Source organism: Eupeodes corollae, chromosome 1 (genome assembly GCF_945859685.1).
Source record: "Eupeodes corollae chromosome 1, idEupCoro1.1, whole genome shotgun sequence".
In the NCBI taxonomy this organism is placed as follows: domain Eukaryota; kingdom Metazoa; phylum Arthropoda; class Insecta; order Diptera; family Syrphidae; genus Eupeodes; species Eupeodes corollae.
Window position 1 is genome coordinate 230936335 of NC_079147.1, and position 21931 is coordinate 230958265.

The 21931-nt window shown below is 33.1% G+C and overlaps 1 protein-coding gene across 1 annotated transcript in view; it reads left to right on the forward strand.

Annotated features, from left to right (window-relative positions):
- The first annotated feature begins 295 nt into the window (after positions 1 to 295).
- LOC129941192 (uncharacterized) overlaps positions 296 to 21931 on the forward strand; it is a 214381-nt gene continuing 192745 nt past the window's right edge. The window contains exon 1 of the mRNA XM_056049764.1: positions 296 to 859. The gene's annotated coding sequence lies outside the window, so the exon portion shown is untranslated. The remainder of the gene's footprint in view (positions 860 to 21931) is intronic.

Genomic DNA, 21931 nt, shown 5'->3' on the forward strand with positions numbered 1-21931 from the left:
AAATAAATTTAAGTTCAAAATAACTGAAAAATTCTGCTATCGAAGGTTGCCTCACTCAGATTGTCAACATCATCCACTTAAGATCCACAAAAATATGTCCTGCGCACAAATGGCTTACACCTCGCTGGAATTTCAACACAACCAATAACACAGTCTGTGGTGAATATCAATTTTGAAAATCCTTCCAGTCATACAGTAGAATCCTTATGGAGCCCACATTGCCGGAATTCGTAGTCTTGTTTTTCTGATAAACATAAAACTCTTTGAATTTAAACCGTCAGTTCGTTGATGGTAACCGCACCGGTTGCATCGTGAAAAGTTGTTGCGGTTGGCATCTTCCATCCGAAAAATTCGGCGTGATTCCTCCATCGAAACAGCATCCTCGGAACAATAAGAATATTCTCCTCTTCAAGGATTTTGTGTGTGATTGTGATGTGAACCAAAAAATAATAATAATAAGAAGAATAAGTATCTAATAAAAGCATTTCGAATCCAATTTTCAGATTAAAAGTCTTGATTTGTACTGAATAATTGACGGGGGCTAATATAAATTTCGTGATAATAATGTTGTGTTTTAAAATGTTTTTATCGGGCTAAAACGTTTTAATTATACACTGTTATTATGGGTGTTTCCGGTAACTGTTGTGATTAATAGCCAGGGGGCCAATGCCGCTTGGGTCGCTAAGCAAAACCGCCAAAGAAAAATTTCAAACTGCCTTTATTGGTAATGTAATGTGAATTTAATTACGTGTTAACAGTGAACAAGTGAAATGAGTGTAAGAAGTGCGTAAATCAAAAGAATAAAACCCTCAAAATAATTCCGTGATTTAGCCTTAAGGATACAAAAAAAAACAAAAGGGTGAGTTTAAGTTTAAGAGTAATTAAATTAAGCGAACACAATTTTTGTGGAAATAATTTGTAAATTTTGATTGTACGATGATTCCAAGTCTTAAGTTCTTGAAATTATTGAAAACTGTTTTTTATAAACCTCAATATTGTTTTGAGAGAGCTTCTTCAATCTAACAAAATTTCTAATGGTCATAATGTACCCACATAATATTTGTAGATAAGCTTGAAATGTTGTGCCTGGTTAAGATTATGGGTCTTATAAAATGAAGTGATGGGAAGGATGGTTTTACGACGTTCACTGAGAGTAGGGATGAGATTATCGTCTTGATGGGATTAAGGGATTTGACATAATCTCGTATATGTACATTGTTCACTGATAAAGAGGAAAAGGAAATTGAAATTGTGTTATTCTTATAAAACTACTATGAGAACTCTTTTTAACGATAAAATGTGAGAAAGATTAATTGACATAATAGATATTGTGAAAATAATAAAAATAACACTGACAAATAAGTTTATATTTTTTTAATATAAACAAATAGTTAAGAAAAAGTTGGCAGTGTAGAAACTTGGAATATGTGTTTTTCAATTTTTGAAAATACAGATCTTCTACTTTATCCGATATTCATAATATCCTTGTAAAGGCTGTTAACAATTCCTTATCCAAAAAACCAAAGGTATTTGAGATACCACAGGTAATGCAAAAGCCAGCGACAAAAAAAGTACCTATCGTCATTTGCGGTCCGTCAATACTCAGATGAAAGCAATTCATTTGGAATTTTCAAATGAGCTTTTCTCCATAGGCCGAAAATGTAATGTATGTATGAATACCTTGCCTCATTGACGGTATTCGGATTTTTTACATTTTACAGTGAGCAGATGAAACTGTCCAAATCAAAAATACTTCAGTTTTTTAAGGCTCGGACAAATTTTGGTATGCGAGTTTTGAAAATGCTTCTTGATATTTGGTGTTTTTACAATGTCAAAGGTCTGTTTTATAATTTCTTAAAGAATATGCTGGATTGTAGTCACAACTGGTTATGGCGTGAAATCCAAGTAGTGCTTTTGATATAGTGTTACCAAAATTATCAGTAATAAGGTAACATCTATGTACCTTTGATTGTTGAAAACACCAGTATCCAATTGTTGGTTGACTCAAATAATGCTAATTTTCTAGCTTTACTATTAGAATGTCTGTGTCCAAGCCTTGAAGTTAATGTTGCAAATGTAAACTATTTTCTCATCAGCTTCTTGAGAGTCCCATTGACACAATAATAACTCATCAATTGATATTTCCACACGGTCATTAACAACTTTTTAAGAGTAACATCGACATTAAAATTAATTATTTAACTGCCAATAAATGGAGCCTCGTCATTCAGTTCCCCAGTGTGAGATTAAAAATCTTACAAGAACTGTTTTAATAGTTTCCTTTCGGAGTTCGATCCCAAATCGAAAGGTCTGACTTCATCTAAACCTGTGATTACGTAAGCGCGATCTTTAAAGCTGTCCCTTCGTAAACGTTTTTTTTTAAATCTAATGGACCGTGAAAAGTATTGGTCAAAAACAAAAAAAACTAAACGAAATTTTGTAACCATTTGGAGATTTTTTATTGATCCACACAAATTCTTTTGTGTCTTCCCCTCCCGCACTTTGCTTCCAATTTTCATTACCTTTTTTATATGGAATCTTGAAATTTGTACCATTTTTTCCAACCTTAATGAAATGACGTAATTAATCACTTTATTTCTGGACCTTCCTCGCTGCCTGTCTCCATTTTCGTTCCATCGAAACTGTCTGCCTTTTTGATATGTTACATAAAATAGAAGTTTTAAGCCAAAAATCAGCTTTGATGAAATGACGTTATTTATAATAATATTTGTTAACCCTTTAACCCCTACCAAAAGATTCTCCACGAACTATTCATTTAATGTTTATTTATTTTAAGATACCAAATATTTTTTTAATGGTAGGTAGGTAGAAATGGCGATCTCAAGGCAACCTAGCTTGAGATCCAATTAGCGCTATAGTGCGCCGTTTTGATACCAAAAACTCGTTTGACCTGTGATAGAATGGGAAAGATTTATAGAGAAGCTTCATAGCGATTATGGTAGAGCAATTTTGTCGCATTGAGAAAAAAGATTAGGTCTCTAATCTTTGTCTCAGGTAGCCCATCAAGTTCGTGAAAGAATGCTTTGCCAAAGTATTTCATTCTAGTGTTTGCCAAAGCAGGACATTTGCAGAGGAAATGGATTATCGTTTCACTTTCTCTTTGGTCACTACGGCTGCGGCAAAAGGTGTTGTAAGAGATACCCAACTCTGTATGAACTTCTATAGGCCAATGTCCGGTACAAACCGCAACAATCCTGGCTATGTCTTGCCTTGGCCTGCATAGAAAATCGTTTGTACGGGTTTTATTATAGGTGGGCCATATCTTCCTAGATATAATGCATTTAGGTAAATTGCTCCACCTTCGGTTTGATTCAGTTTGTTAGATAGAAAAGATTTTACCCTTCATAGCACCAAGCGGAATGTTAACCATTTCTGGAAGTGAGCTATGAAGGGCCGATCCTTGCCTGGCTAGCTCGTTAGCCCGTTCATTTAATACGATACCACTATAGCCCAGAACCCAGATCAGGGTGACACCGAGGTTAATATTCAGGCTCGCAAGCTCATCGCGACATTGTTGGACCAATTTAGATGAGGATGTGGCCGAGTTAATGGCTTGGCAGCTGCCTGACTGTCTATAAAGATAGCCGCATTTCGGTTTTGGTTTGGGCTTTGTTTAAGTATCTTACATTCCTCCCTTATTGCCAGCAGTTCAGCCTGAAAAACGCTAGCAAAGTCAGGAAGCCTAAAGGATTTAGCTACAGCTTTAGGCACTCAGAAAAGATTCCAGAACCAACTCCGCACTCCATCTTTGAGCCGTCAGTAAAGATGGTTGTGTCGAAACCTATCGACACGATGTCATCCTCCAAATCTTCTCTCGATGGGAAAATAACCTTAAAACTCTTACTAAGGCTCACAGTAGGAGTGCAGTAGTCAGTGTCTACCGAGATAATATCTGATGGAATCAATTTCGTTGTGTTGCTGTGACCATAAGGTTTTGACAACCAGCTGTTTGATTCCTTCAGCCTAATAACGCTGCAGGAAACTATGTATTAAATAAAAAGTTCGATTGGTAGAAGATCCAAAATAACGTTTAAGGCGTCCGTTGGGCAAGTACGCATGGCCCCTGTGGTGCCCACGCAAGCTGTTCTCTGAACCTTCGTTAGCTTATCAATATTATAGGCTTTGGTAAGAGCAGGCCACCACACAATCGAACCATATGTTAAGATTGGACGTACTACGACTGTGTACGTCCATAAAATCATCTTCGACTAAAGTCCCCACTTTTTGCCGAAAATGTTGCTGCAAGCGTAGAAGGCAACACAGGTCTTCTTCCCGTACTTCAATATTTAGTTTCCAGCTTAGTTTAGGGTCGAGTATAACTCCCAAATATTTTGGGGCGGTACTTTAGTTTTGGTGGTAAAGAGCAACGGTTCACTTTTACTTTGGTTAACTCCTAGTCCGCAACTCGTGGCCCAGTTGCTAACTTTCTTCAAAGCTGACTCCGTGATTTCACTAATCACAGAGGTGTACTTTCCTGACACCAATAGCACCAAATCATCCGCATATAGGCTACCGCCTTCACTCCACATCTCTCTAATTTAACGAGAATTGTATCCATGACCAGAAGCCATAGAAGAGGCGAAAGAACACCACCCTGGGGTATTCCCCTACTCACGTATTTTTTTTTTAATGAAATGACGTAACATTTTTTTCGCTGGCTCTTAGACTATTTATGACGATAAACTTTTGAAATTGTTTAACTTAAGAACGATTTGATAGAGATGTGTCGGTACCAGGCCTTTTTGTATTGTCAATTAGTTGTTGACAAATCATTTTATGAAAAATAAACACCTACATAGATCATTATTATAAAAATTAAGACAAAAATTACGATACCGGCATTTTGTCCTTTCCGGTACTGATTAAAACCATTGTAGAAAATTGAATAAGGGAATTTTAAAAATTTACATTACGTCTTAAATCAAATGGCATTCCTAAAAGCTTAACTATAACAGCAGAATTGTTTGTGGGACTGGAATGTATCTGGCTTGTTCGATAGAATATTGTTTGTACAAATATCAATATTTTTCACAGAAAAGGTTATCTTTAATTAGAATTAAAATTTTGTTTTTAGAAAACGATTTTTTAAACTATTCTATTTAACTTTGAATGTGTACTTTTTTCTTGAATTTTTATCTAAAGTACCTTTCGGATTCACTTAGTCAAAATATTTTCAAGAACACCAAAACTTGTCATTCAAATCAAATGGGGTAGCGCAACAGTCCATTGTGAACCTGGGCCTAGTGACTTACAACTCTCAACTATTCCTGTGTGCGAGTACTGTTGGCAGGAATAGAAGGGAACTACAATTTTTAAGGCCGAATCCGAACGGCTAGTTTGAGAAAGCACTTTTTCATGACAAGAATTGCTCTTGAAGGATTTGTCAATTCCTCGCAAGAGGCAGTACCCGTGAAATTAATTTTTGTTAAATTAAGGTGGCACAGGCAGGGATTGAACCCAAGACCCCTTGCATGAAAGTCCAACGCACTTACCATCATGCCACGGGTACTTCCAAAACTTGTCATTATTTGGCTTTAATAATCCGTAGTTTATAGAAAAAAGTCTGTATGTTCAATATAAATTAGTTCGATATCCGTATTTCAAAGACAGGCAACGATATTGATTCAAGGGCGGATCAAGTCTTTTAATCATGTTACACACTTTTTTGTTTTGTAAAGAAGGCTAACAAAATTAAAATAACAAGGTGTGCATCTTAACCTTACATTTACAAATTTCAAGGGGTAAAGTGAAAACAGCAAGGTGTGGGTAACACCCTACTTATGAAAGCATTCCCAGATTTTAACAGTTTTCTAATTGTGACATTTTTATTTTTTTTTCGAACTCAATTTTCGGGAGTTTATTGTTACTATCGCAGACTTCTATTTTGATCTTTAAGGAGTCAACAAAACTTAAAAATTATAGAGACAAAAATATGTGGTTCTTGAATTTAAGGAAATAGGGGCATTTAAGTACATAATTTCTCTAAAAATTAAATTAAAACAAATTGAGGTAACCAAATTAGTTGAGAAGAAACGTTTGTGGGGCACTCACACACACATTACACGTTTTAGAAAATCTCAAGAGATTTAAAGTCTTATATCAATAAATATGAAACGTTTATTATGTTTTTTAACTAGCCATAAGTTAAACAAAGTGTCACTTTTGTTGTTTTTGGAACATTTATATTATTGAAGTTCGAGTTTAAATCTCAGTTCAGTTCGAGCATCCAAAGCAAACTCACTTCAAAAGTAGATTTTCTTAATTTTTTAAGATCTTTTAAAATCTTTTGCATTCAACAGAAAATCAATTATGACATAATTTTATTTATGAGCCGCTAGAACTTGCTAATGTCTTCCAAAAAGTCTGTTTAAAAATATTTCCTACATTTTAATATTTAAAAATGTAACTTATTTTTTTTTTTCGAAAATTGTTTTAAATTTTGTCTTAAAAATATTGTTGGTAAGCACTAAATAAAGTGCTTGAAGACATACATTTTAAATTTACATTTCGCTATCGATTTTTGTAAACAAAATTAATATTTTTTTAAAAACAAAAAATGACATAAAATAAACTTGCACAGAAAAAGAAGATTATTGAAATCGGTTCATTAGTTCTTGAGGAACCTTAAAAAAATTAAGGTTTTATGAGGGGTACCCATCTGGGTCCATACCAAAATATGTTTTTCTTATAGAAAGAAGCCAAGTTAAGAATACAAAATTTAGAGAAAGTTTTAAAAAAATTGTATTCAAGGTTTCTTCTTAAGAACCTGAATATTTGCTCTTTTTCTTAGAAAAACATTTTATGAAAATAATTTAAAGCGTGACCAAAGTTTTTTTTTAAATTCTAAGTTGAGTGAAAACAAAAATTTGACTTGTTTTTGCCAGCAAACCGCTTTTTGGTGAATGTCGGTAAATTACTAAGAAAACTTTAAATAAAATCTTTACTTATACAAATTGATTGTATAAGCTTTATGGCTCATATGACAACCCACCCCTGCATCGTCCATTGCTCAAAAGTTGATGAATTTGTGCTGTGTTTTTGGAATAGGGAGGATTATCTGATTTATATTATGTTCTTGGTCCAGTCTTTAGTTTTTGCACACTCTAAAATTCTTATTATGATCCTTGTTTAAGCCTAGTTCGAAGTTTGAGAAAATAGGAAAGGATTTAAGAGGCAAAACCGTTGTCCGTTGCGTAGCTCAAAGTTTTGCATATCAAAGTAGGTGGTAAAAACAGAGTTGGATAAGGCATTCCAGATTTTGTATGTGAGGTTGAAAAAAAATGTCTAAACTTGATAGTACTTCCAAAATCAATGGGCATTCTGAGCTCAATTATTTCAGTAGAATTGTTTGGGGAGTGGATATTTTAAACACAGTTATTTATTTTTATTATTATTTTTTTAATTTTTGTTTCAAACAATTATAATAAATAATACTAATAAAATTATAAATTTAAACGAAGGTGTATAGTATACAAGATAAGTAAAAGTGTTTCAATACACAAATTGGGCTTTTAGTTTAGCTAAAACATATCGAATGAAAGTTTTCCATCCACTCTCTAAATTTAAAATTGCAAAACATTCTTCAGTTTTAAAAAACTTGAATTAAAATAATAATCTTCGGATTTCCTGTATGATTGGACAAAAAGCTAAGAAATATGAAATATTTTCAGCCTGAGGTTACATTGTGAACAATTCGGATCCAAATCATTTCTGTGAGGTCTATAAAACTCAAACATTTCAACGCCTATTTTAAAGATTAGACTTATCTAATTGGCAGTAAACTCGTTTCGAAAATAGTTGTTATACCCAAGACATAAGTAAAGCCTTGCCCGAGTTATTGTTTTTTGATACATTATTTCATCTATACTAGAAATATGATCATACAGTTCGTTTTGAAGTGCTTCTAAATTATCAATACTTAGTGACAACAGATAGTTATATTCTGATGACAAATCAAACCAGCCTTTAAAAGGAGAGGGCTCTGGTAGAGCTATCAAAATAATCTTTTTCTGAATGTTGTTGTTAGGTCTACGCATGACTTTAACAATATGGTCTGCGTTAGCTTTGAGTTTTTTTATGTAAACTGGAGGCAGGCCAGATTCAATGTAAATATCGTAGTTTGGTGTACTAGAAGGATGTCTGAAAATACGTTTAAAAAAGAACCGTTGGACCAATTCGACTACTTATAATTTCGTGTATCCATAAACCTCATTAGCATATAAAAGAGAACTTTTGATAGTTGTCTCAAATACTTTAAATTTAGTAGACGCATCTATAGAGTTACTTTTGAAGAGGTTTCACCACATACAATTGATAGCTGCTTTTGCTACCTTCGCTTTGTGTTTAAAATGAGCTCCAATATTTAAGTTATGTGTTATAGTAAATCCTATATAGTTATAATCAGTCACTACCTCTATGTTTGAGCTGTCAAGGTGCCAGTTGCGATTAGTCCTGTTATTGCGGTTTTTAGATATAAAAACCCTTATCTTTGACTTTATTAATCTGGAGCTGCAGATTCTCTGGATTATCGGTTAGAATGAAAAGGTGTCAAGGTCATCTGCATATAAAAGCACCTTGATGAGTACATCTCCAAAAATTACACCACCTGGAATTTGATATTCAATGTCATTGATGAAGAGGGAAAAAATCAAGGGACTCAAAATGCAACCCTGTGGAACTCCCGTTCCAGATTTAAATTTGACAATCTCTACTACTAGTTTTTAATACTGATCTTGTATTTGATATTAGTTGTTCATATATTCTTATGAACTTTGTAGACAAGCCTATATCTGTAAGTTTGAAAAGTAGTAACCTTTTGTTTATAGCTTCAAAGGCGGCTTTGAAATCTACAAAAAATGCATAGACATTATTTTTTTTTATCAAAAAAACGTCTAGCAACACTGATTAGAATAAAAATTTGGTCTATTATAGAGAGATCTTCTCGGAGCCCAACTTTGAAACAACGTATTTTATTATTCCTTTCAACCCAGGAAACAAGCCTTAGATGCAATAATTGAGTGAAAATTTTCGGCAGAGAGCTGAGAACAGAGATTCCCCTGTAGTTTTCCGGTAGGTTAGGATCTCCCTTTTTAGATATCACTGAAATTTATGAAGATCGGAAGCTATTTAGTATTTTAAAAGTAAAATTTCTTCTAGAAATTGTGAGTTGGCATTTTTGTGGAACTCGACCGGTATGCCATCTAAATCGGGAGCCTCAGTATCCTTAATTTTTTCAAAGCCTCTATTAGCTCTAGCATTGAAAATCGGGAATCTAACTCATCAATATAAGTGAATGGTAATACCATTATGGTAGTGCAAAACTTATGTTCACTTGGCCAGGTTCTGCTTTGAAAAATGTTTTGAAGTAAGAAGTAAGTAGCCATTGTGTCCACATCAATAGCAAAGACCTTATTATTTCGGGTATTAATTTTTGGAACCAAATTTAATATTAATTAATTACATCATTATTTAATTCAAATAATATTGAGAAGGAAGTGAAAATTGTTTTTAGACAATGATTGTGTACCATAAAATGCAGGTGTTGCTTGTATCACTATACGAACAACGAACCCCAAAACTTTTCGTTATTTGCCTCTAGTAAACCAAAAGATATCTTTATATTTATTTAACATTTGTTAAATTGCTACAACAAACCTAAATAAGACCTTTTTTGAGGCATTTCCTTCCATGATTTCGCAACCAAAACCAAGACCCATAGCTCACTGATGTTTTCAGGTGTGTCTTCCAAACCTTCCATTTGATATCTACTCATAGATTCTCTATTAGATTTAAGTGTAATTGTACAAGTCATGAGTTTGAGTAAGCCGCTCCATAAAGTTATTGTTCTAATTTCGAAACTATTCTTACTTTGGTTTTCTATTTGCGTATTTTGAGACCCTTTTTTATTGGAATACCCATATTTGAGGGGCATCTCAGCGTCTGCGTATCGACGCATAATGTTTTGTAGTTTGTTGTTTACATTTGGGTGCTTATCCATGGTATTTAAGAGCCAAGGTGTAGGACCAACTCTGTAGTAAGAAAAACAGCTCCATATCATATTAGACTGCATCGGCTATATTTTAAGGTTTAAGTGTTGTGTAACGAAAGTTTAACTCTGTCTTTGAGGGCATAAAACTTATTAACGAAAGCATTTTTCCTCTAAATACAATAAAGAAAATATTTATGAAAAGGAAATTAAATTTTATCCAAAATTGAATAAACTTGAAAAATCAAAATTACTCTTTTCCGTATCCGTGTCTCAAAAACTCGCAGAGATATCCATTTCAAATAGATTTTTCCAAATTCTTTATTTTTACACTTAATGTCAATTCTTGAATTCCAAAACAACTTTGTTCACAGTGAAGTTCTTTTCATCCAAAAGTGTTTTGTTTGTTTGCTAGTTGAAGTATTTTTGGCAGAAGCACAAATCAATACAAGAAAATGATGCTTAAAAAACACAAACACCCAAGCGAAGAGAAATAAGTTACTTTTATCAAAATACATTCAGATTACTGCATTTTTTTTGAATTTGCAGTTCCGCATAATTGGATGGATTGATTATTATAATGTTCAAATAATCCTCACTAGATAATTGAATTTTATTGAATGCATAGATTGAAACATACATACATACGCTTTGAGTTTCTATAATATCCTTCGTGGTCTTGACGAACAATTTAAGTCAATTCATGTGGGATATAGTTTTTAAGGGTTATACGAAAATAAGAACATAAGTATACTGATATTAGACAATGGATTTAGAAAGTTTTAAAAAAACTTTTATTGTCTCCATATGTCATTTTTAAAATTCACGGTCACTTACATATTTAATAATATATTATTGTAAACATTAAATTTAATCGTCAGTGAAAAAAATTAGAATAATTATAAATATTTTGCAATAATTTCAATTTCCTTGAATCCTTTTTGACATTTATACAGTTATCAGCCAACTATAAAGCAAGTATTTTAATAGTATACAATTTTAACTGTACGTTTTAATCCAACATGACATTACGATGGCAGAGAAGTCTAAAAGAGTGGGTTCGGCAATTCAACCTGTTTGTTGCTTCGTCTTTCATTGACGTTACAGCTTTCAATTGGTGTCAAACTTGGAAATTGATATTAAGTAGATTTGTGTTATGCACTTTCTTAACACCAAAAACCACGAAGGCAAAAATCGAAAATTCGAATATTATCATAAAACAAAGTCTTAATAATGTTTGATGATGTTTAACAAATATTTGATTTTTTCGAAACTCGATATCTCAGAAAAATACTGCCCTAATTCTCTATTGAATCGAAATAATATGGCAACAAATTTTTCTTATACAATTGATTTTAATTTATTAAATTTAAATAATACAAATGTTCATAATTGTAAATTTAGATATATGTATGCCAAAATGATTATAAGAATTTGCGGAGCTAAACAATTTTTGGTGTTACTGCGATGATGGTTAGACAGCAAAGAGACAGAGTGAATTAGCTATCAAGTTCAGTATGTATCCAAATTGTAAGTATATGCATTGTACAAAGGAAATGAGAGCAAAAATCTGCATTGGCCGTTACAAGAAATTAGTGAATACAATTAAACAAAAATTTTAAATGAAATATATAATAGACTAGGGCGAGTTGTTGATGTTTGGCTTTCAAGCTTCTCCGCAGCACATTTCAGAACATCTATGATTGAACCGATTTTTAAATATGGTTAAAAAAAATTAGTAACGAACTTTAGACCAATAACTAAACCACCTGTTGTTCCAAAGCTTTTAGATAGCCTTGTTCAAGATCAATTTAAATCTATAATAAAGCAACATGAAAGTAAATATCAACATGGTTTTCGGAATGGTAGGTCTACTAATTAATTAATTAATCTAGTAGAACTCACAAATTTGTTCTTTAATACTCTGGAAAACCGAAAACATGTTTATGTGATTTACACAGACTTTTTAAAAGCTTTTAGTATTGTTAATTTACTTATTCTTTTATAAAAACTACAAGCTTATGGCTTCCATGGACCATTACTTCAATGGTTTTCTACATATATATTTGGTCAAAAACAATATGTAATGATCGTTGACTTTTTCTCAAAAGAGATTAAGATATAACCCCAGGTGTTCCAGATGGTAGTCACATGGGTCCTTTATTATTATCTTTTTATTAATTATCTTCGGAATGTTCTTAAAACTTCTCATTGCCTTATGGTATGCGGATGAAATAAAGTTCTTCTTTTGGATTTATAATTTAAATGATTGTATTTTGCTTCAAAAATATCTAAATTCATTTATAGACTGGTGCAAGTCAAATGATGTGTTTAATAAAAAGAGAATTTAAAATCATCAAAAAATCATACTTATAATTCGAAATGCCTATTACTTGGAATACAGAGTCTTGAGTCAAGAAGTGTCATGTTTATTCGTGATATTTGACTTATTAATTGCTATCATATACTTTATTTGAAGTCTGTTGAATGTAAATTCATAGATCGGTGGATTTAAATAAACAAACAAACTGAGGACTGAACCAAGAACATAATGTAAATCAGAAATCCAACCCAATTCCAATCGCTCAGCACAAATTCATCAATTTTTGACCTATTACCTATCCAGGGGGTCATATAATCTATAAAGCTTATAAAGTTAAGTTTTATAGTGAAGATTTGTTAGCAATTTAACGATATTCGCCAAAAAGCGGTTGTCTGTTAAAAACAACTTAAATCATTGTTTTCGCACAATTTAGAATTTTGGAAATCTTAAGTATTGCTTTAAATTATTTTTATAAGATCATTTCTAAGAAAAAGAGCAAATATCCATGTTTTTAAGAAGAACACTTGAATAAGAAATGGCCAATTTGATATTAAGTTGCGTTTATATTCCTGAAACTTGTCTTCAATTTCATCTTATTTTTTTGACGCATGTAAATGTTTTCAAAATGGATTGTTTTGATCTTAAAAAATTGAAAAAATCTTCTTGTTGAAATGGATTTAAACACGAATTTTAAGAAAAAGGTAAACAAAACAGCAAAAGTGACACTTTTGTTAAACTTATAGCTATTTGAAAGACATGAATATTTCATACCTTAATGTAATATAAAACCTTTAAATTTCACGATAACTTTTTTCCTTAAATTCAAGAACCAAACATTTGTCTTTCTAAAATTTTTAAGTTTTGTTGATTTCTTTAAGATCAAAACATTTTAAAAAGGCTCTCGCTTAACATTAATTATTTAGAACATATCTTCTAGCATCAGGTCCAATCTACGAGTAAGTCTCACTAAAATTGAGTCCGAAAAAATACGCCATACAATTCTTCCTATTAAATTCTGTTTTATTTTCCATCATCACATTTTTCTGGCAAACTTTCCCATTTTCTACGTTTTAGCATCTAAGTTTTTGTAGCGTTCTTCGTATTTATAGGAATACCAAAAGAATATATTATTATTGGAAAGAAGCTACGTTTCAACAAAATTTCTAACGTTTCTTTTACTTTTTAAAATTTTCCAAATAATGAATAATTAAGGGCAAGACAATTTATATCACCAATTTTAACTCCACACGGTAACCAGTGAACCGAAGCGTCATATTCAGGGCAAAAAGTAAGGGTCTAACATTGCATCCCTGTTTAAGGCTTCATTTCATTTATAATGTTTCGGATTTATTTTTTCCATCAAACACTTCAGCAAATGACTGTTGGAAAAGTTTCTCTAAGGCATTAACAAATTTGCTTGACATTCCAAAATTGTACAACTTGAAGAAAAACGTATTTCGGTCAATTGTGTGAAAGACAACCTTAAAGTCAACAAAAACTGCATACAGTTTTTTATTGTTACTTAGCTTCGAAAATTTTGTCTACTGTAGAGTAACCTCTGCAAAAACAAGCTTGGAACTCACTGAGAATTTGATTGATTTCAACCCAATCGGTGAGCCTCTTACATAGGAGTGAAGAATATAGTTTTAGCGAAGCATTGAAAAAAGATATTCCTCGGTAGTTTTTGATATCAGTTGGATCACCCTTTTCTAATATAAGCCAGATCAGGGCTTAGAAAAAATGATCTGGAAGAATACCAAAAGGCTTCTGCTAACTCTTCCTTAAAATCAGGTAAGCCAAATTTAAAAAAAATTCTGCTGGATTGTTATTTTCCCAACAGCTTAACCATCCTTCATTGAGTCCAATACTACCTTCAGCTCCTCTAGTTTTATATCTTTGTGTAAAAAATTGTTCCACAAATATGGGCGGGCGTGTTTGTGACTACATTGCTCTTCCATCGAAGAACTCAAAAGGTTACTAAAATACTCTTTTAAGATGTTCACATTTGGTAGAGACTCTTGCACTTGAACTGTTGTTGCCATTAATTTTTTTTAATGAGAGTCCAAAACTTCTTTGAAACTTTGTATTGACCTAAACATCTTGCCAATTCTTCATAGAAATTTGTTTTTTTTTTCTTTGCAATGTTTTTTTATATTCTTTGTTTGCTTGCACATGCGAAAGTTCGAAACTTGCTATTTTGTACCTATTTTTGAAAAATTTTCAAAAACGCTAAGTATTTATTTCTAAGTTTTTCAAAATCATTAATGGAGGAATACCAGCCTCCAGCAGGAAGACAATTACCTACTGCAGAACTACCTTGTTTTACAATAAAAATAAATTATCCCTCCATTCACTCTTCTAAGTTACCAATCCTGGCAATTAAATCTCAAATTATCAGTAAGAAATATGTAAATGTAAGCTTAAGATAAACATTTTGTCATTTCAATTTTGTCTGGTTAATATCTGATAAAATTACAAACGAACACTCAGGTGCCCGTCCTATTGCAAACTAATTTTAAAAACTGGAAGAAATTATGTGGGAAATAGTTTTGCGTTTCAAACATGTTGACATATTTTTATTTCAAAAACTTTGTAAGAACTTGTATTCTATTAGCCATATTAATCATTGTATTAAGTTTCTCTCTACAACCTAAAGAACCTTATTGCACATCAGCTGCCAAGCTTCTTTTGTAAAGTGAATTCCTTGAATAATTTCGCATACCAGTTCTGCTCCATAAATTGTTTTGGTAAAATTTCTGTTTCTGACTTTAAACCTCAAATAAGAAATAAATACATTTAATGCATCAAGACATAAGGTAAACAAAATTCAATGGCTTCCAATTGTAATTAAACTTTAATTATAAACAAATACTGATTTCCAAATAAAAACAAACCTATATGAGGTGAAAAAATAATTAAGAAAAATATCCTTAAAATTTTGCTGAAAAACCTCAGTGTGTACATATTTCTGGTGAAAATTGAATGTCACAATATTCTTTCCCATCCCTAAGCGATTATACATTTTTGCGTAAAAGTTCAAATCTCTGTCGTACCGATGATGGTTATGAAATGAAGATCAAGTTCCAACCGCAAGACTTAGATTTATTTGAGCATCTACAAGTTAATTATCCTCTGAGGCGAACCGCAAAAGTTATTTATATTTACTTTTCTGTGCTTGTTTACTTCTCGTCCAAGGGACGTGTCATCCTTGCAGCAGTAGTAATATTCTGTCATTCCAGAACCCTGCTTCCTTTCTTCCTACTACGACTTACGACTACGACGACACGATGGTAATGGTTTTATATAGTTTTGGGTGGTGGAAGAGATGAGTAGACGAAATAAATCCAAGTAAAACGCATGAACTATTCTCTGGTGTTGTGGCTTTGGCCACAAATCCACAAACACAAGACAAAGCACGTTCCACTTGTCTCTGCCGTTGCTCAAGCCCTACCTTTATCCATTCCTGGATACTATATATGAAGTCTTGAGTTTGGGTGTTGATGAGCTGGGAATTGTTCAAATAAAACATCAGTTGTTGTTTCTGAATTCTGACGAAGATGACAATGACAATTCAACTATGTACAACCAAGCCAGCCATTTTCAAGCACTTGTTAATGTCGGAACTTCATAAATTCCTGTAGCAACTGGTTAAAAGTGTATAACCTTTTGTTGTTTAGTGAAATGTTTATGTTGTAATGACTAACCACAAATTGGGTTGATGTTCATTAAAAAATAACGTCTAACTTTTTTATGCCAAAACAGTGAAGTTCAAAGAGTTGTGTGAGATAGCTGCATATACTGACTGCATACCTGGGAGCCATGTCGAGACTTGGATGGTCCATAATATTCGGTCACCGAACAGACTCAGACGACGGCGACACGACGACGGAGAGGTTAATTTAAAACTTTTCCGTTGCAGTTTTGAAAACTTCTTAATTGAAATGAGTTGGAAGGTGAAACTGTCAATTATAGTTTCTCAGGAGTTTTGGTATGAAAATTCAGTTAGTTCCTTCATACAAGTGTTATTTTTTTTTGAACTTTTTTGAATATTCATGATTTTTAAGTTGTTTTAAGTTTTGAGTAGAATTATTTTGGTGAGATAGGCTTAAAAAATTTCATAACAAATTCGATGTATTTAAGTTCATTAATCCCTTTAATAGTTGCACGTGTCACTAATCTTTTAAAAAGTTCTTTTTTTTGAAGAAGAAGGCCCAAGAAAATAAATCAAAAACGAGACTGAAATGCGACCAAAACTTAAGGTGTGCCTTCAAATAATTATTAATTTTGCTTTAAACCAAATTGTTTTGAACTTTGAACTGTTTTTTTTTTTTTTTGTCGACATTGAGGTGTACTTTTCGGTATTTTTATATTTAGCACGAATTTTGAATTCTTGAATTTTACCTAAAATTGCAACATTATTTCGTGTTAGATAAAATACACATTTTTAAAGTCAATGTATTTATTTGTACTCAAGATATGTAAGTCGAAAATGTCAATCTTTTTAGGGTTGCAAATTTTTTAAAAATATTTATTGTCTTGTTTTGAGACAAAGTCATTTTTAAATTGTTTAATGTTTTAAAAAAGCTGTTGTTTTAATTTTTATTAAAGTGTATACTAATTTGGTTTGAATGACATCGTAATTTAAAATAATGGTTGTTTTTTTAGTGGTATAGAACTTTAAATTAAAAAAAACACTTTTTTTAATTGCAAACATTTTGTCAACCGTCAAGAGTTTTATTGTAAGTAAGAATTGGCATTTCAATAATTGAAGCCAAGGGATCACCTAGCAATACATATGTTTTCTAATTTGGCCCAAAACAAGATTAACTTTGATCCTATTTCTCATAGAGATACGGATTGGCCCTAAAATCGTTCGATTTAACACCACTTGACGGTGAGAATATTTGAATTCGCTGGTCTACGCAGGTAAGTCGAAGAGGTTTGATAACTTGGAGGACAATATTTTGGAAAAAGTCATCGAGGTTTGACCATCTAGAGAAGACTACGTCCGAGCGATGAAATCATGTCAATTCGTTAAATCTGTTATGGCGTTTCCGACTCGCTGAGTCCAAAAGTGACGATAGAGTGCATTAACACTCGGAATGACCACTTTTAAACAGATATCGAATCTCTTACTCAAAATCGTTATGATCTTGACATGGACTACACTGTGACTTCATGCAGCTGCTTGCATGGTTTGAAACGTTGTTGATTTGCGCTGTGAGAATGTTGCTAACTTCGTTCTTGTTGGTGCTTGATGTTGGGATCGAGAGTTAAAACTGGTTTGTTGCTGAAGCAATATTTTGCTTTATGTTTAAGACCACACTTGAAGCCTGTGAACTCTCTCTTCTTATGGGAATAGTAGGTGCTTAGGCAGTAAGTTCTGTTTTCTTAAAAGAATAAGGCAACGGCCTTGTCACTGATAAAGCTTCGGTTTCCATCGATCACCGAAATCAAGCATCAGTGAGTGTGGTTAGTAGACAGATGGTGGACCGTCTCGAAACCTACCGCGTGCTGTTGTGATGTGTTCTTTCTGTCTGTTGTTCTTGCTCTTCTTTCCTTCTACTTCTTCTGAATATTGCTTTAAAACTGTTCGTATTTTCTTACAGAGTTCTTAAGCTGTTATATCTTGTTAACATTGTAAAGCATGCTTTTGTAAATTTTGGAACCAGATATGCCCTTAATGATGAACTGAATTAAATTCCTCGATAGGGTTATGCGATGCTATTTCTTGCATAGACAACACGTATTGCTATATAGTTTCTTCTCTTCTTCTTTTTCTTGCAGTTGGCTCACCAGCTCAAACTCATCCACGAGTGCATCTCTCAGCTCAATTCAGTTTCGAGTTTTCAAAGACCTCACGAATAGACTTGCAGTGCCGTCAGCAGCTTCTTTTCCTAAATAAAATTATTTCAATCATTCAAATGAAAAGTTTCAGAGCAATCCTCAAACTGTTCTACCCAATGATCAAGGTGAATGGACACAGGTATACGTTCTCCATATCTTAGACTTTATATGAATTATGAAGCGTTGAACTGGAATTTTCTTGGGTGCAACTTGAAACTCCCTATATTTTCGCTTCAGCAAGATAATCTCTTCCCTCTTTTTGTACTTGTTCGAAGGTTGTTAAGGTCATCATCGTCCTGCTCTTCTTCAGACTCGTCGACATCCCTAAGTTCGGAATTATCTGGATTACCTTTGTGCATAAATGCTTACAGAAGCTTTAAAAGATTCTTCTGAATAACATCCTCTACCCCAAGTTTTAATAACGCTTTTCTACCATCAGTTCATAAATTAAGAGGTCGGAATATATTTTTAAGAATACCGCAGTAGCTTTATTGAGAAACTGTTTTACTTTAAAACTTTTGTTCGGTAAATACTTCCCTAAATCAGGTAAAATCCCACTTTCCAAATTTGTAAGAATATAACGGTCGAATAATTTCAATATATGTCTTGTTTTCAATCTTGCTACAATTTATTTGACTCAAAAAGAAAAAGCACAAGGCTGCTATTTTTTTAAAGTAATTTTGGCATCTCCGATCTTATCTGTTACTGAAAAAGTTATATAATAAATAATAAAATGGATTTATAGATTAATAAATACAAAACTAAAAAAACATCGACACCTTTGAGTTTGTGACTTAGATAAGTATGGCTTCATGTTTTCAGGAGATCCTACTCCTTTATATGGTTTTCGTGAGATCTGTAAATTTTCTAGGTCTCTTATTAGATAAATGTCATTTCAAAAGTGTTTTGATTATTTCGAATGGACCTTTAAGTTTGGTCATACGTTTTTATTCACACCTGGTGTGTTAATTATGTTTTTAAATAGGATGAAATATTTTGTCTTATTGACGTTGCATTAGTACTGCACCAAAACCAAGGTAACTCGTATCACAGTGAAGATCAGTTTCAGTATTTGGAATATAAATGCCTGCTACTAATGTTCTCGAACAAAATCTTCGTGTTTTTGAATTATATTGTGAAGCTTCCATTTTAGTTCAGCCAAGTTATTCAAATCACATTGAATAACTTCTAAACAGCTATCGCCAATATTTTGCCATTTTACAAACTAGCAGTGCTTATTCCGCATTTCATAAAGGAATATTTTCTTTGTCAAACGAGCATCTGAATTTGAATCAACTTTATAGATGTAGTCTATCTGCATCTTAAGGGTGTTGGTAAACAGTTTTGCAACTCCCGTTTATAAATAAATTGAGTAGTAAATTGTTCCATTAGGCAGACAAACAATTTTTTTTATGAAATTTCTTTGGAGCTTTTCCACTGCTTTAAATTCATCTGTGAGAGATGTTTTAACAACACATTCGAATATTTTGTATTTAGCTGACAGCAATACATTTTGGCTTAAGAAAATATTCCTCCATGTTATATTCAGCAAGCTTTGAAAAGCCTTCGTCTTCTTAATTAGATGGGTTTTTGAAATCCATTGTTGTGTTCAACTTCACTCCTAATCCTAATTGCAATCTTTAGTAATATCAAGGTGATGGCCATTGAAGAACCAACTTTGTCTAGTTTAACACCACCGTAAGTACCAAACCATTGTGAGAACGTAGATCCAAACTGGTGCTTTTGTTCCCGCACTATTCCGTTCACTTAAACCCTACATAACGTTCATAAATGAAATGTTTGGAGCACCCTTCAAATGAAAAGCGGAAAATAACCGATTTTTTAAACGAATAGGAAATGAAGCCGGTTGAAAGAATGTTGTTGAAAAGCTGTTTTAGCTTATCAATGAAAGCTGGTGTTGTATTTTTGAAGTTTTCATATGGAATTCCGTCTTCGCTAAAGATAAATTTAATTGTTGTATAACTTTACACCTCAGAAGATCCATGCAAAAGGAGGAAATACAAAAGTTGAATTGAAAGATTAAAAATAAGTTTGTTTGCTACGTTAGGTTGGTAGGTATGTTTTAGCACGCCCGCTCAATGAGATACTCAAACCTTGATTATTCCAAGTATTGATAGGCAATGGTAATGCTTTGGTCTAGGTATTTCCTCAGTTCGTAAATACTCGAGATTTATGTTAGCTTGAGACATCCCGAATAAAATGGTGTCGGATGCCTATATGCTAGTCCTTTGATGAAAAACATGGTTCTGAGCAAGAAGTCCGGCACCACAGTTATCGTTGTATAAAGTGATGTTTTCCAAGTTGCGAAGATTAAGTTCTTTAAGAAAAGTTCTAAGATAAATGGCCTCCTTCATAGCCTCTAAGATACCCTACCCATATATTCAACCTCGGTGGAAGACAGAGCCACTGTCCTTTGTTTTTGAGACTTCTAGCTTAAGAATGCATTTCAAAATGTAAAGGCGTATCCAGTGTATGACCTTCTATCTATCACGCACCTCCCCCAAACAGAATCAAAGATTTGAGCAATATCGCAATCCCAAGTCAATTGTTCCTTGAAGATAGCTTAAGACACGTGTTGCAGCACCCCAATGAATGTCCGTGTAACAGTAACAGTTGTTGAACTGGACAAGAACACTTATTGAAAGAGATATTTCTGGCCTGGAACAAACAGCAGCATACATCAGTCCCCCAATTAACTCTTTATATGGCCGACTTCCTTTTCCTGGCGAATTTTCATCCTTTACAAGTCTTGAGTTAGGTTGCATGGGAATGGCAAGCTTGATCAGTGGCAAATCTCTGCAACAAATTGCGAATGTATCCCTTTTGACTTATGGAAATGGAGTTTGAATCTTCATTTATTTCGATTCCGAGACAATATTTAGCCTCTCCAAGGTCCTTTACTTCAAATCCATCATCAGTTTACTTTTGATTTATTTAATCCAGTTCACATCCTTCGGGCATAGAAGAACATCGTCAACAAAGATGTTTTCATTTTTCCAAGCTAAGTAAACGCATGGATCAGAATTTGTCGCTTTAAGTCCCAATTGTTGAACCTTTTGGTCTCTTATCTTCTGTGCACATGTCCTGCCTTATCACAAAGACGTAGAATCCACCTTGGAGACTACTACTTCAACGATACCAGTGATCTTAAAAGTTCTGACATTATTTGTCTCCTACGCTTTATTAGGAATTCCAATTGGTTCGACAAGTTAAGCTGCTCAGCCACTTCAACCTAACCTAACCATTTTAATACGAAAGGCATATGATGGGAATTGGTTAAACCATTATTTATAGAATGATATAGTGAAGATTTGATTCGAAGATGACGATTCCACGTGCCATTCAAGTGATGGAGGTTGTGAATAAAGATACATTTTGCGACTAGATTTTATAACGACGAGCATTCATCAGTTGGCTTATGCCAAGAGCATGCTATTTCACACAACTCAATTCGTGAAGTCCTTAGAATCACTCTTTGAACAGCTGTCGTCAGAAGAACACCGTACCACGTCCTACAACTTACCTCTTTTTCCTTGTGACCTACTTTTATGTGTACAAGACCAAGAACCAGGTGCGAGTGTATCCGGAACAAAAATTTACGTGGAATTTCATTTCAAAATAATAAATGAAAAATCACTCAAATTCTCTTCGGTCAATCATTCATTATTCCAAAGAAAATGACAGTTCACCAGTTTGAGATTTTAAAGTTAAGTAAAACTCAGTACGAAACTGAT